The sequence below is a fragment of the Frieseomelitta varia genome, unplaced genomic scaffold (assembly GCF_011392965.1).
Source record: "Frieseomelitta varia isolate USP_RPSP 00005682 unplaced genomic scaffold, Fvar_1.2 scaffold_823, whole genome shotgun sequence".
NCBI lineage: Eukaryota > Metazoa > Arthropoda > Insecta > Hymenoptera > Apidae > Frieseomelitta > Frieseomelitta varia.
In genome coordinates this window covers 466495-483327 of record NW_025110616.1, presented here as the reverse complement: position 1 = coordinate 483327, position 16833 = coordinate 466495, and the positions used below count along the sequence as shown (strand labels likewise).

Here is a 16833-nt window from a genome sequence, read left to right as displayed (position 1 = left end):
ATAATAATAATTAATCTCAATCACAGTACTACAAATTTAAATAATTACTCCGTACTATAATAATAATTAATCTCAATCACAATACTACAAATTTAAATAATTACTCCGTATTTAATTTTGATAATTTATATGAAAATATTATCAATGTAACGAGATATATATTAACTAAAAATGAATAACAACGAATAGAAAATGTCGGGATCACCAATTTTGTAGGTACTATGATGACAATTAATCTTAATAATAGTACTACAAATTTAAATAATAACTCCGTATTTAATTTTGATAATTTATATGAAAATATTATCAATGTAACAAGATATATATTAACTAAAAATGAATAACAATGACTAGAAAATGTCGGAGTCACGAATTTTGTAGGTACTATAATAATAATTAATCTCAATCACAGTACTACAAATTTAAATAATTACTCCGTACTATAATAATAATTAATCTCAATCACAGTACTACAAATTTAAATAATAACTCCGTATTTAATTTTGATAATTTATATGAAAATATTATCAATGTAACAAGATATATATTAACTAAAAATGAATAACAATGACTAGAAAATGTCGGAGTCACTAATTTTGTAGGTACTATAATAATAATTAATCTCAATCACAGTACTACAAATATAAATAATTACTCCGCATTTAATTTTGATAATTTATATGAAAATATTATCAATATAACAAGATATATATATTAACTAAAAATGAATAACAATGAATAGAAAATAACGAATGAATGATTTCCATGATGGTTACAATACATATCTATAAACATTTCCATGGTAATAATTAACGGACCAACAATTTTTAAATTGTCTGTTTCTGAGTATCGTTCAGTTGGCGTTGTTAATTAAACGCACCTTTCGGCGGATCAATTGAACATAGATGGCGCTGATCTAAATTCTTCAGAGATAGCGATCGCTACAATTACATATTTCCGACATAATCGATAGACTCATCGACCAACTATCTAACCGTTGATGGCGTTGTTGTCTCCTTTCCACAATGTGTATACTCTCAACGAGAGCAGAAGATTTTCGAGGCGACAGTGGCGGAGACGGAGGAGAGAGAATAAAACAAAAAAAAAAGAAGGGGGAGGTAGGAGCGACGAAGAGGAAGGAAAAAGCTGAATGAACGCGACCGGGAATACAATGGGACACTGTTCTGAACGGGCTCTCGTCGGTGGAACAATGCCGGCTGCCGGATTCAGTTAACAATCCGCCGGTGTGTCGCGAGCGCGAGCGAGGAAAATTCGTCGCCGCGCTAGATAAGACCGTCGAGACGCCGCGCGCCCCGCGGATTGTTCGCCGAGATCTCCTCGCGAGAGGAGACTACATTCTTCTCCTCCTCAATCGGATGGAAAAAGGAAAATGGTGGCACGGGCGGCTTGTTCGCCGGGAGAGAAAAGGGGAGATAATGGAAACGGGCGCGGTAATGGCGCAGCACGGAGACATTGTGCCGGGCTCTTCACCGATTCTCCTCGTCGCCCATTCTTTCGCGACGATCGTGACCGATTACTCCTTCTCTCTTTTTCCGAGGGAAGAAGAAGAAGAAGAAAAAGAAGAAGAAGAAGAGAGAAGGGATGGGAGACGCGGAGCCGTGGAAAATTCTATAATTGGTGAGAGATCGGTGGTGCTGGGCTCTTCGACGATCCTTCTGCTCCTCTCTTTTTCTTTCTACCACCGCGTCGTTGTTTAATGGTTTGTTTATCGCTCGACACCGACGATCGATGATTAAGCCGAGCGGAACAGACGAAATACTTTCCGGAGGAAATTATGGAATCTCCTTGGGCGCCGACGTTCGTGTGGACCGCGCTCGTTTGAATCGTCGGGAAAGAGAGCGAGAACGAACGAGCAAAAGAGAGAGAGAGAGAGAGAGAAAAAGAGAGAGAGAGAGAGACGCGGTTATCGTGCGTGAATAATACTCGTAATTGGAAGCACGTGTAATTTAGCTTAAAGGCCGTGTTATTATTTTTGACGCGTGTTCGAATGCTAACGATCTAAGAAGTACTTGGAAGACTGTGCAGTCGACGAAATTAACAGCCTACCAGGGTTTAATACGTATCAAGAAATTCGTTACACGCGGATCACTTGAGACTCAAAAAGATCGTCGATTTTCAAGCCACGCGATCGATAGTCGTATTTTCGTCGTTCCCTTCTATTTTGCAAACAATCTGCGTACATCGAGAAACAATACGAATGCACTACGATGGAGAAAGGATGGAGAGAGAAGGGAATTATTATCGGATGATGCGGCAAGAGAGCACGAAGGAAAGACGCAAGAGGGAGGTACAATGGGTGAACGGTCGCCTTTGAGTTGAGGCCTGGCTGCACATAGGAATGTAATTAAAATACCGCGCGGCAAGACTATGCCCCTCATCAGCGCGGACAATGGGGCCACAATGTTAATGAGGAAAATAATTATATGAGAGTTCATTTTCTTCCTCCAGAAAATCGGATGCGGTGGCTGGAGGAGGCTCCTCCCGCCACCTGCCTCTTGCGCCGCGGCTTCGACGGAAGGAAGAAGTACCAAGTAGAAAAGGGGTCTGTAATGCGAGCGCCAAGTGGTCCAGACGTCGTCGTGCATGCACTACCGGCGACGCCTTCACCCTTAACACAAGCGGAAACGCCTCATCCTCCGTCACGTGTTAAGACGTCCGTTCTGCCTAAGTGTTTTGTAATTAACGCCGGTGACGTATATACGTACGTTACTACCCATCGTCCAGAACCATCCTCTCGCGTTCGCGTTGCGATTAAGAGACCACTATTCTCTGTCACGGTGTGCACGCGATTGCGCGTTAAAGGAGAAACGAAAGAATTTCCATCGACCGATCTACTCGAGATTTTAGTCGTTTCCCGGATCACGACGGATTTTTTGTCGGGTAAAGAGTCGTTTATCGGGTAAGTCTGGGTGGGATGAACTTGGAGGTGATTCGATCTCGTACACATGTAGGCTGCCGAATTTTCAGCGGTATTACTTTTAGTGGTATATCGTCTGATTATCGGCTTGATCACAAGCCGTGTTAACCGGTTTTATTTATTTTGAAAAACGAGGCAAGTGTTATGTGTAATTCTTCAAAATTTTGTCAATTTTCCGCTCATTTTTCAAGGTATAATTTAGTAACATTTTATTAAAAATGTAATGATTTTATATACAGGCAACGAAAAACGAGGCAAATTATGTGTAATTCTTCGAAATTTTCCGCTTACTTTTCAAACTATAATTTATTAACATTTTATTAAAAAGTAATGATTTTATAGACAGTGTGTTGATACAGTGTTTATACTATTGTGATAACACTGTATTATTATTAAAAAAAACAAGGAAGTTCCAGGCTATCGTTTTTTTGTTCAGAGGAGAATTGACTCATCTTGAAGTCGTGCGCAATAGTTGATAAATATTTTTCTAGAAAATCATGCCAACCGAATATAAAATATAATCTAACAATGGAGGATGATAGACGAATGATGGGATCGTTGGCCGTAGAGGTTTGAAAATAGCAAAATGGGCGTTCAGAATTTCTCGCATTTCAATTCCTATGTGAGTGGTGTTTAATTTAGTGCTACGAATAGCGAGGAGAAATTTAAAATTGCGAAAGTATGATTGTCGCAGCAACACGTGGTATTTACGGTGTTTAATTTGAAGGTGGCTGAAAACTTGGAGACAAATCAAATTTAACGAGGAAAAAAAAAATTGGCCGGACGTGATTGGCTAAATATATTTTTTAACGCCGTCCAGATGTGAGTCCGAAAATCAGAAGATGTTTCTTTGTCTTGGTGCCAGGATATGATAGACATCATGTTAGAAATTAAGACTCACATTTTTAACTGTTGGAGCACACTTTTCGAGACAGTCTCTTAAACAAATTGAGAAATATGGATGAGATAAACTTACAGTCGAATGATAAACTGAAAATTGAGCGTAAGATTTTGTTTTGTAAATCTATGATTATTTTTTAGTTTTCTGTTTATAACATAATAAATTTACTTTCACAAATAAATAAATAAATATATATATATAATAGAAAATAAATAAATATAAATTTATTATGTTTACTATTATATTCACAAATATATATATATATATATTTTTTTAGAGATGGATTATATTATTATTATATCAATGATGTAATAATTATTTTTAAAAAATTGAGCCGATCACTCGCCGATTTCTAAATAAACTTTGATTCTGATAAATTAACTGTATATAATCAATACGCTCAAATTAACAACGTCAACAAAGCGACAATCCCTTACGCTCTTTGTAAAATCCCCCCTCCAAAGACGACACTCGAGATATTGTACGTTCACAGCTGTCCAGTTCCTAGACCGTCGTCGTTCAGGAGGAAAAGTGCCCGCGGGTGGAGGTTAACGAAATAAATCGGCTGCAACGTCGACGTTTGCGTGAGTGGAAAGTCCAACGAAGCGAAAATGACGACGCGGCGTGCGTGCAGAGATCCTCCGCGAGCATCGGTTGCACGAATCTCTCCGTGAACAGAGAAAACGAACGAGCACCGGCCGCGGAAGTAGCTCGATCGAACCTTTTCAATAGAGAGAACGACGACAGGAATTTGGCCAAAATCTGCCAGCAATACAATATACATGTACATACCTATATTGGTTTCAATATCACGGCCGATATGTCGAGTCTCGTAATGTTCGAAATTGACTCGGTGCATTTTACAAGTGATACCCAGCCGGCCTACGCTCGATCAATACGAACAGCGTTTTTCAAGCATTCTATTTCGCGGGCAGGCTCCAGCCGCGATATCGTGCACCGATTAAAATACACCACAATATTGGCCGGTTCAATATCCGCGTGTCTACAAGTGTTTGGCGTGGGCATATCCACGAGCGAGCAATCTCGATAGTCGGATTGTCGAATTTGGAATGATGGGACACTGTGAACGTTCGCGCGGTAAAGAATGTCGTGTTTTATTCACACGATGAATGATGACGTTCTATCGGGGAACACGCCTAACAAACGAATCTGATACGAAAACTGTCGATGTACGAGTTACTTACCGATACGGGAAATTTTGTCAGATGGCTCTGAGAGAAAGAAGGTCGAAGAAGAAAAGAGGTGAAACGCGAGAGTGGCCAAGGGGACGCGAAACCGGCCGAAGACGAAATGGGAACGAAGGGAGAGGCAAACAGAGTCGCTGAAACGCAGACGGATAAAACATCGGCCAGGGGGGTAGAAACGTGGAAGAGAATCGCGGAGGAGGAGGAACGGGGATAACGAAACGAAGAGTCGGTCGAAACAGAGACAGAGAGAGAGAGAGAGAGAGTGTCGAGTGGAAAAAGGAGTGCAGAGAGACAGAGAGAGAGAGAGAGAGAGACAGAGAGGGACGAGATATAGGAAGCAAAGGGGTAGGAGGACGCAATTTGAGCGAGTAGCATCAGTCGGCGGGTTTAATGAGGTTAGCTGCAATTACATGCATTAGTACGACATGACGAGGGCAGCGGAGCCGACCTCGGTCCTCTGCAAGAGATATTCGATGTATGAGCCTGGCGAAAGGGGTGGCCAGAGGGTGGAACGCGAGCAGAAGGACGAGTGGAGAGAGCCGTGACGATAGTGTAAAGGAGACACAAAGAGAGACACAGAATGCTGGAAGAGGGTGGGGGGGAAGTTCGAAAAGACAGACAGTGACGCAGAGAGGGGGGGGGGATGGGGGATGGGGGTGGAGGCAGGAAGTAGCAGACAAGAAAAGAGAGAAAAAAAAGAAAAGGAAAAGAAGAAAAGAGAGGACGAGACGCGCGGAAGAAACGGCGGTAGCTTGGCTAAAATGCGTTAACGCGTTAGCCGTTCACGTTGGCGCAGCTGGTGACGGCGCGGAGCGGTGCGGTGCCGAGCGGAAACGACAGTTTGCCCGCCTCTCTCGCGGCAGGTAACGCGCAAACTCACGCATCGTTGCCTCGCGATCAAACGACAAACACCGTCGGCTTGCCGCTCCACTGCGATAATTCTTTGATCGCTCGAAAAGATACACGTCGACGAGCCAACCCTCTCTGGGTTGTATCTCGCCCTCTCGGCGAACGAACGAGCGAGCGAGCGAGCGAGCGAGCGAGCGAGCGTCTCCGACAGTCACCGCGTACCGCACCCCTATCCGGGTTGAGGAAAACCCGGTGAATCGGATAAGCGGGGCGGTCGCGTAAGTTGATGCTCCCCGCGCGCGAGAAAAAAAAAAAAAAACAAGTGGGGAGGAGATGATACACACGCGCGCGTTAATTTAGCCTGCCCCTGGTTTAGAGACGTGCCGCTCGCGATGAGATCGCGCGTCGACACGCTCCGCTGGACACCGGAGAGTCGCCGGCGTTCATTTCGTTCGACCAACGAATTCGAGCTTGTTACGCGAATGTTTCCGATTCTTGGGGGGGTAGTTTGCGGGAATTCTAGATTCGCAGAGGGGGAATGCTAAGTTTTTAAAAAGATTCGATCTGTCGACATCATCCTAATTGCGGATGTTGTTCTTAACCTTTTGCGCTGAAATGACGTGCTACGTACGTCGAAAATTTTTTGTCCCAATGTTGCAACATTTTCTCAGTTTTAAATATATCTAAGTATAATACGCAAAACAAATAATAAATTTGTTACTTCTCAATAATTTCTATCCAGGGATATCACACCGATGAATTATTGTATACGGGTGTTTGGTCACTCGTTATGGTCCGCAATCAGTTTCCAACGCAAATGGTTAACCTCTTATGCTGAAATGACGTGCTACGCACATTAAGAATTTTTTTGTTCCAAAATTGCAATATTTTCTCAGTTTTAAATATAATCAAGTATAACGAAATACACAGGCGAAACAAATAATAAATTTATTATTTCTCAATAATTTCTATCCAGTGATATCACACCGACGAGAATCAAAAAGTAAGCGACGAATTATTGTATACGGGTGTTTGGTCACTCGTTATGGTCCGCAATCAGTTTCCAAATGGTCAACCTTTTGCGCTAGAACGTCGAGAATTTTTTCTCCCAAAGTAGCAACATTTTCTCAGTTTTAAATATATTTAAGTATAACGAAATACACAGGCGAAACAGATAATATTACTTCTCAATAATTTCTATGCGATATCAGTGATATCATACCGATGAAAGTTCAAAAAGAAAGCGACGAATTACTGTACACGGGTATGTTTGGTCACTCGTTATGGTCCGCAATCAGTTGCTAGCGCAAGTGGTTAAACATAATATGCGTACGTCGACCAATAAATTAAGGAGAAATTTACACGATAACGTACTCCATATTTCATTAGTAAATCATAGCTAATACTCCCTCGTCAAAGTACACGTACTCGAAACGTACGTAAAACAACGCAACTGTGTGTTTTCAAGACCGCGTTTGGCTCCCGTCGAACAGCATGTATGTACGTGCACATACACGGAGAGACATCGACACGACAAAGGACGAGACGACTGTATCACCGTATTGGCAAAAAACAAAAACGCAGCAGCACGAGCCGGGGTCGGTTTTGTTGGATATTACCAGGACAGTGGCGAGCGAACGAACGATGGCTTGCAGAGAGGGAGGGGGTGGTCGGGCGCATTTTTGCGCGGCTGACCAACGCGTTTCGCGGGTATTGTCGGTCGATACGGATTTCACGAGCGGCGGCATTCTCCAGAGAGCTGCGAAACGCGCGGATACGTTTGATACAATATATAAGCGGTCGGATTGGGGCGGGGACGAGCATCACAAAGTAGCATTCTATTGACAGAGAGCCGGACGCTCTCCGGTCCGCCGGTGATTATACTTGGTGATCATATCGCTCGTATATTGACAAACAGCGATACATGCGTACAAAGATAGGCGGACAGAGAGAAAAGAGAATGAGAGCGAGTGAGATCGGGAGTTAGATAGGGGGAGAGGGAGGAGAAGAGAGGGATGGAGAATCATCCCCATTCTCGGACGCTGCTGCTGCCGTTACCCCTGGCTGTCTTCCTTTCTCCGCGCGCGTCTACGCGTTCACTCTGTCTCGGTCTTGCCCGCATCGGCCACGCAACTCGCCGTCCTTGTCCGATCATCCCCCGGGCGGGTGTATGCGCCGCTGCAACTTCCCTCACGCTCCCGCCGAGCCGGGAGTGGCGGCCGTTCCCGTGGACGCTTCTCGTGCACCGGTGCACACACAGACCGCCCACCGGCGACCCACAATACGCCGCTAATTCCCATAAAGCGCCGGCCGATACGCAAATGGACAAACGTATGGACATACGCACAAGCGCCCCTGGTCTCTCTCTCTGACCGGCCAAACACCGCGCGCCATACACGCTCCCCCTCTTGTTCCATGTTTCTAACCCGGCATTCGCAGCTAGCATATCGCCGACCAAGCTCTCTCTCTCTCTCTCTCTCTCTCTCTTGTTTTCTCTGCTTGTTTCCGGTCTCGTTTTCTCGCTCTCGTCTCGTGACCTCCCCGCCTTTGTAGAGTACGCCAGCGTGTAATAACGGCACGGTCGTGCGGAAATACGCTCTGATGTCCGGCCGCTTCCAACTTTTCTGCTCAAGACAGAAAACGCGGATTACTGTTTCAAGGCGTTGATAAAACGCGCGTTTCACGTGCGCGCGTTTGCGGATTGAATTCACTAGTAGTAGATTATGGAACAGTCGAAATGTGGAAAAAAGAGAGAGAGAGAGAGAAAAAATTCTGTTTCGCCAGCTTCCACCAATTTTACGCCAAATTAAGTAATACAAATATTTACAATTAATATAAAATAACATAATAATAATAATAATATATAATATAAAGTAATATTTACAATTACAATTTTACGCCAAATTAAATAATATAAATATTTACACTCGGTCGAAAATAAATTGCGGTGCACCAGGACGAAAATAATAAACGCGAATATTAAAGCGACTCGATATATTACGAAACACGGTACTTACGCTCGTGCCAAGTATGCCGAGCACCAAAGATCCTCCTACGATATATAGATTTCGTCTTACGATCTTGGAAACAATGTGAGAATCCACGCGTGAAATTGCTAGCGAAATAAGGAAGCTGCACGATTTTTCACGATTTTCTCGACAGGGTAAAAATTGACGCTTTCGATGTTTCCACGAATACCTTACAGACGGTTTACCTTACAGAATTCAGCTCTGATCGCTGACGGTGTAACGCACCGGTAGACAAACGTTTAGACAGCAAGCAGAAATTTCACGCTCACCTGTCACTGTTTCATCGAGAGTCATCAAATAACGGCACACGACGAAGGTCGTACGACAGGCAAAAAGAGAGATCGCGAATGAGAAACAACTCTAACTATGAAATTGAAGCATTCGAAGCGAGTCGAACGCTCTTTTTTGGGCGTCGATCGAATTCTTGCGCTTTGTACGATCGAATATTTGTCTAATCAGGCTGATGGATTTTCAACAGTTTCCTTAGATATTCTTATGTGTGATATATCATACATCGTTCAGATTTTGTGTTGAATAGTGCCAATAGAGTTTGGTCGACGATGCTCATTGTATGTATGTACCTATGTACATACAATGCATTCGGTTTCGTGTCATCAAGTCATATTGAAGTTTTCTCTCCTAATTACTTTCTTTTCAATTGAATCTAAATCACATGCTCTGATAACAAATATAACAAATAGGCAGTTTTTACTTGATCTGATTTTATTTACAGACACTTCTACAGTTGAACAGTATCATAGCGTTTGGTCAATTTACAATGCGTTCAGTTTCGATTATAGCGAGTCATATTGAAGCTTCCTCTCCTAATTGCTTTTCAATTAAACGCAAATCACAGGAACCTAAACTTAACTTAAACCTACCTAAAATCAATTAAACCAAACCTAACCTAAACTGCACAAATAGGTAATTTTTGCTTCATCTACTTTAATTTACAGAATTAAACATTAAATCACACGAACCGAAATCTAACTTAAATCTAAAAATTGCATAAATAAATAGTTTTTTTTATTTTATCTACTTTTGTTTAGAGAATTAAATCTAAATCACATGAACCGAATCCTAACCTAAACCTACTTGAAACCAACTAAACCAAACCTAACCTAAACGGCACAAATAGATAGTTGTGGCTTCATCTACTTTTATTTACAGAATTAAACTTAAATCACGTGAACCGAAACCTAACTTAAATCTAAAACCTGCATAAATAAATAGTTTTTTTACTTCATCTACTTTTGTTTAGAGAATTAAATCTAAATCACGTGAACCGAAACCTAACCTAAACGTAAAAGCTGCACAAATAGGCAGTTTTTACTTGATCTATTTTTATTTACAGATACTTGTACATGATTACATCAAGGAAGCTATCGCTCCGCATGGCGTTATCCAACACAGTTTTTCAAATGCCCTCAACCCGTGGCACTACGAACGGTTAGGGGGTAAGTTTTCACTATTCACGAGCGATTAAACCTAGTTTCAGGATCGACAAAGCTATCCAATATGACTTTCAGCAGAAAAAAAGTTTCGACCAAATTCTGTTATCCATCGTGAAACACTCTTGGAACAGCGTAAACGCGCCATTACTCTCGTACTCTGGAACCGAGGCAATAGCAACCCTCGACGGTTCTCCAGGTCACACCCTTTTTCATAGTCCTTCGTCTACGTTCGTCAACATTAGTCGCGGCAGCGACTGCGATCGGTCGATCTCGCCGCGATCTTTCTCTCGCGTGTTCGGCTCTAGGCAAGGACAAGGAAACAGAGGAAAGGGTGGTGGCGTCACTTGGCGAGCGGAGCCGGTTCCCGGGTCTGTAAATAAAAGAAGAGCGACGCGCGTCGCGTTGGCCGGTGCAGCTCGTCCGCGCGTTCGGAGCCACTGGGCGTGACAACACGCTCCTGCAGATACAGGTGTATATACAGCGGCGAGGGGTATAGGTAGGTTAACCAAGGCGCCTCCGGGAAAGGGGGAGACGAGGAGAGACAGAGCCTCTGGCCGCCTACGCGATCGCTCCGTTCTTCGGTCTTGGAGCGAGATGCGACTGGCAGGATAAGAACGTGAGCGAGATGCAAGTTTCGAGTGGATGGAAGAGAAGGAAGCGAACGGAAGAAAAGGAAGAGGAAAGAAAGAAGGAAGGCAGGAAGGCAGGAAGGAAGGATCGTTTGAAAAGGAGAGCGCGGCGTATGCAGGTCCGGGGAGAGGAGGAAGAGAAAGGTCGAAGGTGTAGCCTTCGAAGGTGGTGTGCGCGTTTCGAGAACGAGTACGTGGCCGCCGCACACCTGTGCCAATGCAGCATGGCACAGAGTCGCATAACAGGTGGAAAGGTAAAAGAAAGAAAGAGAGGAAGGGGAAGAGAGAGCGGGAGAGAGCAAGAGAGGGGAACAGAGGAGAGGGAGATCCCCACTCGACCCCGAGTCTGCCAACTCGAACATTACTATACGCCCTCCGGGATCCAAGAGGAGGAGAACGCTCAGACTACCGCCTTCCTCCTACGTTCTCTCTCTTCTGACCCTCTCTCTCCCTCTTCCTCTCTCCCTCCCCCCTCTCTCTTCCGCTCTCACTCTCTCTCTCTCTTATTCTTCCCCTGTCTCTCTTCACGGTCCGCGTATTTCTTCTTCGCTCCAACCGTGCCCGCTTTGTCCGTCTCTCTCCCGTTTCCGTCCTGCCCGATCTCCTCTCCTCCTTTCCTTCACTCGGTCGCACTTCCGTTTTAACGTCGACTAACTCTCGAGGCGGCGGCTGCCGCGCAAACGCCGCCGACAAACGCGTTTTCACTCGATGCCGATGAAATGGCCGACGGAGAAAACGCGTTCTCCACCCTTGTCCAAGAGAGCGGCGACGACACGCCGCGGGAAGGTCGTCAAGTGCCGACCCGCCCCGGCCTGCAACGCCGTTTCCGGGAGAGAAGCTCGCGACGCGATGGTTCCCCGTCCATTCTGATAGTTCTCGGTCTTTGGTTATTATGATTAGTCTACGAACAGTCAACGAACACAATGGACGACGACAAGTTTCGTCTTTAGACTGCGCAAAGTCCTTTAGTTTTCAAAGTCCACGTTTCAGCGTAGAATCGAGTATCCTCGGACAGATGCCCCCAGGATCCGCGCGATTAACCTTCTAAGTACTAACATCCGATATATATATATATCTGAGAAAGCCGAATGTCCGATATATCGACGGTCTCTATCTCTCTCTTCTTGTTTTGAGTAGCTCGAGTCTTTATTTGATTCGATTAACTTTGAAAATCAGATAAATACAGGAACTACAACAATTTATAAATTAAACTTCGCGATTGAAATCCGTCCACTAGCGAAGGGGGATTTAAATACCCCGTACTCCTTAGAACGTTAACACAATCAATAACGCCTTTGGGATTTTGTTTCCTCCTCTCGTTCACAACCGGCGATTGAAAAACCATCGAACCCGACGCGGATGACGCATACGGGACCGATCGCGCATCGTGCAGGTAGACGACGCGAGCAGCGTGTTTGCTCAAACACGTTCGGACGGAGAATCTCGCTGCGGGGTGGATTTAGCGGGACGAGCTGGGGGGGGGAGGGAGATGCGCGTGTGCAGCACGTAAATGACTGGCATAATAACGGTAATACGCCGGGCATTATCTGCACGCGTTCGCATTTTTGCGGGCAGACAGGTTTCTCGACGCGCGGCGGTTTCCGCGAGCGAGCCCCCAGCCGTTCTCCTCAGCCTTCCACGCGATGACCCGTGGTTTTTCAGGTCGATCCACTGCAGGCTCTATCCAGTCACCGCCGATATCATCTATCTATCGTCTCGGACTATCGAGATGGAGAATCGAGCATTGTCCGTGTTTCCGCTCCTCGCGAGACCACCGCGTTCTCCGTTCTTTGAGCATGGCGTCAGAGAATGTATCTAACATTCCCTGTTTGAGAGCCGAGTCATGATTTAGACAATAGTTCTTGTCACCAATTTCAATGCAAAAACGACACTGCCTTTACTTGGCCCGCCGAGTCAAGGTCACACATATTCCAAGGTCCATCGGTGTGTCAGGTGACAAGATATCTTGAATTTTCTAGACACATCTCGGACGATTAGCGTTGCCAGGAGAATACGATTAGCCAAAGGGAACTCGCGTCAAGAATCCACCCGTCAATAATGAAGAAGAGTTTTAATCGTTAACGCTGGAACTATCAAAGTGGTCAAAATGACCAATTTATAAGTTCACGGGCTTTATATACTTTGTAGGTTTCTATGGATTTTATATGTTTATGACATTTTCAGACACTAGATTTTTAATAAAATATCCATAATATATTTATATATATTATGGATATTTTTCATATATATATTATGAATATATATTTAATATATTCATATATATTAAAATATATTTTTATATAATGATATTTATATATTTTTATAAAATGATATTTATATATATTTATCCATAATACATTTTATATATATTACTTTATATTATACAATATAGTGTCCATTTTATAATAAAATACATTAATAGAAGCTTGTTTCTATTAACTTTTTTTCTTACAAATACAATTATACTTTAGTCGTCGGTAGTTCTAGCGTTCAACTAGACTAGCCTCCGTAATTAGTAATCAAAGTATGAATTTACGTCGTTAATAAATGGTACAGTTTCTCCATCAAAGTAATTGAAAGTAACATCAAAGTGTAATTTACATATAACGAGCATAAAACACTGGAATAAAATTTATACAGAGACGTGCAGTCTCGTCATCGAACACTAAGCAAATCAAACTCGACTAGTGTGACTGGTACGGCCACATACATGAGAATCGAGAAGAGGCGATGGAAGATCCGAGAGGAGTGCGATGACTTCGCGCGTGACGCGTTCGTTGTTCGAGAGAGAGACGCGTGCCATCGAGGAGAACGCCACGCCACGGATAACGAGTTCTTCCGATGCACGAGACCGCGAAATCTGTTTCGATTCTGTTCTCAAAGTACCGAGAAAGAGAGAGAGAGAGAAAGAGAATCGCGTTTTAACCTTTTTTTTCACCATTTTCTGTCTTTCCACTTTAATAGTGTCCAATATTAGTATATTTGTAACATGTTTCAACGTATCGTGATCGACGGAACGTCGACACGAACTCGTTAGAGAGACCGTACGCGTTTACTTAAAATGTTTTACTCTAACGCTCGACGTTTTTCTAAAAAAAAAAAAAAAAAAAAAAAAGAAGGTGAAGCGGCATGCTCATTTTACTTACCGCGCAGAGGCGTTATTAAAGAGAAATGGGGAAATTATCTAGGTTTATTTACGTGATATAGTAATATCCTTTTTTACACGGAGCAAATGTAATATCGTACCGAGCGTACAGAAAGGAAATTTTATTTAAACTTCCCTCGAATAAAATCGAGCACGTAGCAACGTGTAGGTACTGCTCCTCGCGCGAGCAGCTTCTGAAAATATCGAGGCGATCTTTCTTCAAATATTCGCGCAGCAAACTTACTTTTTTCTCCAAAGTATGTTCAAAGTTTGTTAAATTCATTGAAAGTCGGCGAATTAATTGAATCTTCGTTCAACGCTAGACGTACCGGTACTTGATAATTTATATTTCTGTTCTAACTGATCGAATGAGCGGTTGTGAAATAAAAGTCCTTAGGAAAATAACGCTAGTTGTCAATCTAACGTAGAGAAACAATGCGCGTAACAAGTTCTTTTAGACAAGAAGAGAAACTATACATTTTCGTCGGTTTCTATACGTTCGAGTTAAACGAACAAGAGAATTTCAAATCAAATTTTTAAACCGATCGTTTAGCTTCTGCTCGTCGAGACGAAAGAGAACCAAACACGATTTTCATTTTTCCTTCACTCCACGAGGGAAGAGTTTATGCTTACGTTTGCACGTTGTAACTGGTTACTTTGTAACTATCTGCGTAATTGCTGATTAGTATAGATCGCGAATCGACCGGTTGGAGATACCACGGCCACGATCTTTATCATTTGTTATTTTCGTTGGGCGAGTCGCTGGAACGTGTCCTCCCCTCCGCGTCTTGCGAGACTAACGATCCCGTTTAGCGAAACAGTAAGCGGAGATAATTAAATTTAATTGTGTACACGATCGTTTCGAGATTTAATTGGATCAGTTGTAACTCGACTGATATTTGCTTAACCTCGCGGCGAGGTAGAACCGAGTCACTGACTTTTTCGAGCAAAACCGAAGGAAAAGAAAGAGAGAGAGGTGCGAAAAGGTGCGTTTACATAATTTTCTCGAACGTAAACAATTCTACCTAATTACGGAGAAACCTAACGTTAGAACTACCAAAGTGCTCAAAATGACCAACTTGTGATTTTGCGGATTGTTGCGTTTTTCGAAAGATTCGACTGATTTCTCTGAGATACATGAATAATGTATGCGTTTGTTATCGTATTGTAAACAGTATTTTCCTATTCCCTGCATTTTCATTTTCTCGACTCAATTTTTATGTTTCAGCCCTCGGTTTCAGTTCTAGTGTCGATTAACTCGTTTCGTGTCACGGAGAAGTTTTTGAAAAATTTGTTATAAAGTCACGTATTGACGTTTTAATAAAACATGTATATCCGCGTTTATCCTACTGTGGGACGTATACGATTACTTTTCCCAATCATTTGTTAATTCAATTCGGTGAAAAGACGTATAAAATTTATTATCAAAATAACGTTAAAGTAAATATTACTTATTAGTATTTAGCATTATTGTATAGCATTAAATAATTTACATAATAAACACATAAACAATAATACTAAAAATATTTGGGACAAAATGTTTCTTTTTAAATTAATTTTTAACATCGTTGAAAAAAGCTGCTTGTTAAAGCAATACCTTAAAATGAAATTTAAAATCGCCTATATTCTGCAATGCATCTTAAACTCTAGACAACACTTTCCTCGGTAATCTATAGTTTTTGCATTTCCATTATAACAATTGCAAGACACACTTTAGAAAACAAAATCGTATAACCGCAACGGCATCCTAAACGAGAAGTAACCAAAAATCGGAACGTGTTAAGCATCTGTTAGCGTACAGTTACACGGCGCGTCGAAACATAGGTTAGGAGCGTGATCGATCAGAGGACGAAACGCACCCCGCGAGACTGAAATAAACGTCACACGCGGAGCAAGTTGAATCCCGAACGGCTTAATAGTACGAGACAAATTATCGGCTATTGATAGCCCCTTCCCGATCTCGGCGAAATTCGTATATGCCCCGCTGATACACGTATAAATTTAGAGCCACGTCCCTCTTGCGCGTCTGATCGATAAATCTCGCGGCCACGTATGCGCGACATGTACGCGAGCGTCGTTAGCTCGTCAGGTCGTCAGGCGTCGTGCGCGCTTTGAATTTTGTATCGGCGATATTAGCTTGCCAACCTTAGCGGCATGTCTCAGACAATCAATTTCTCTGCTGGCCTCGATTAGCCGAAAATAAATTCCGCGCTGCTAGATCGCGGCAGCCACCAGCGCGGCGGGATCCATGACCCGCGTAAGGGAATCGATCCGTTCGGACTGTCTTTGAATGTTTGCACGTGGACACGTGCAGCTGACCGTGGAAAATTGTCTACGGTGACTTTAGAAATCGGTGTACTCGAGAAAAATGCGAAAAGTGGAAAACTGTTCTTTGTCTAATTCGTCTAAGTACGTACACGAGCAATTCACTTTCGCTGACGATCGATTCGCTCGATACCACCCCTCTCAGCCAGAGAATTTCCATGGCGAAATCTCGAGTTCCGAGTTTCTTTCGAAATTGAACCGATGATTGAACGTTCCCGGCGATTTTGATCGATTCGTTTCGAATACCACGAATTACACAGAATACAGCTGTTTCGAAGTTTGTCTGAGAAAGACGAGTCGATAATTCCCAAGTTTGAGCGAAGATCGTGCGTACCCCTCCAAAAGAAAAAAAAAA

At 43.0% G+C, this 16833-nt stretch overlaps 1 protein-coding gene across 3 annotated transcripts in view; it reads right to left on the bottom strand.

Annotated features, from left to right (window-relative positions):
* LOC122536361 (transcription factor SOX-5) overlaps positions 1-16833 on the bottom strand; it is a 166596-nt gene that overhangs the window by 35885 nt on the left and 113878 nt on the right. The gene's annotated exons all lie outside the window — the stretch shown is intronic.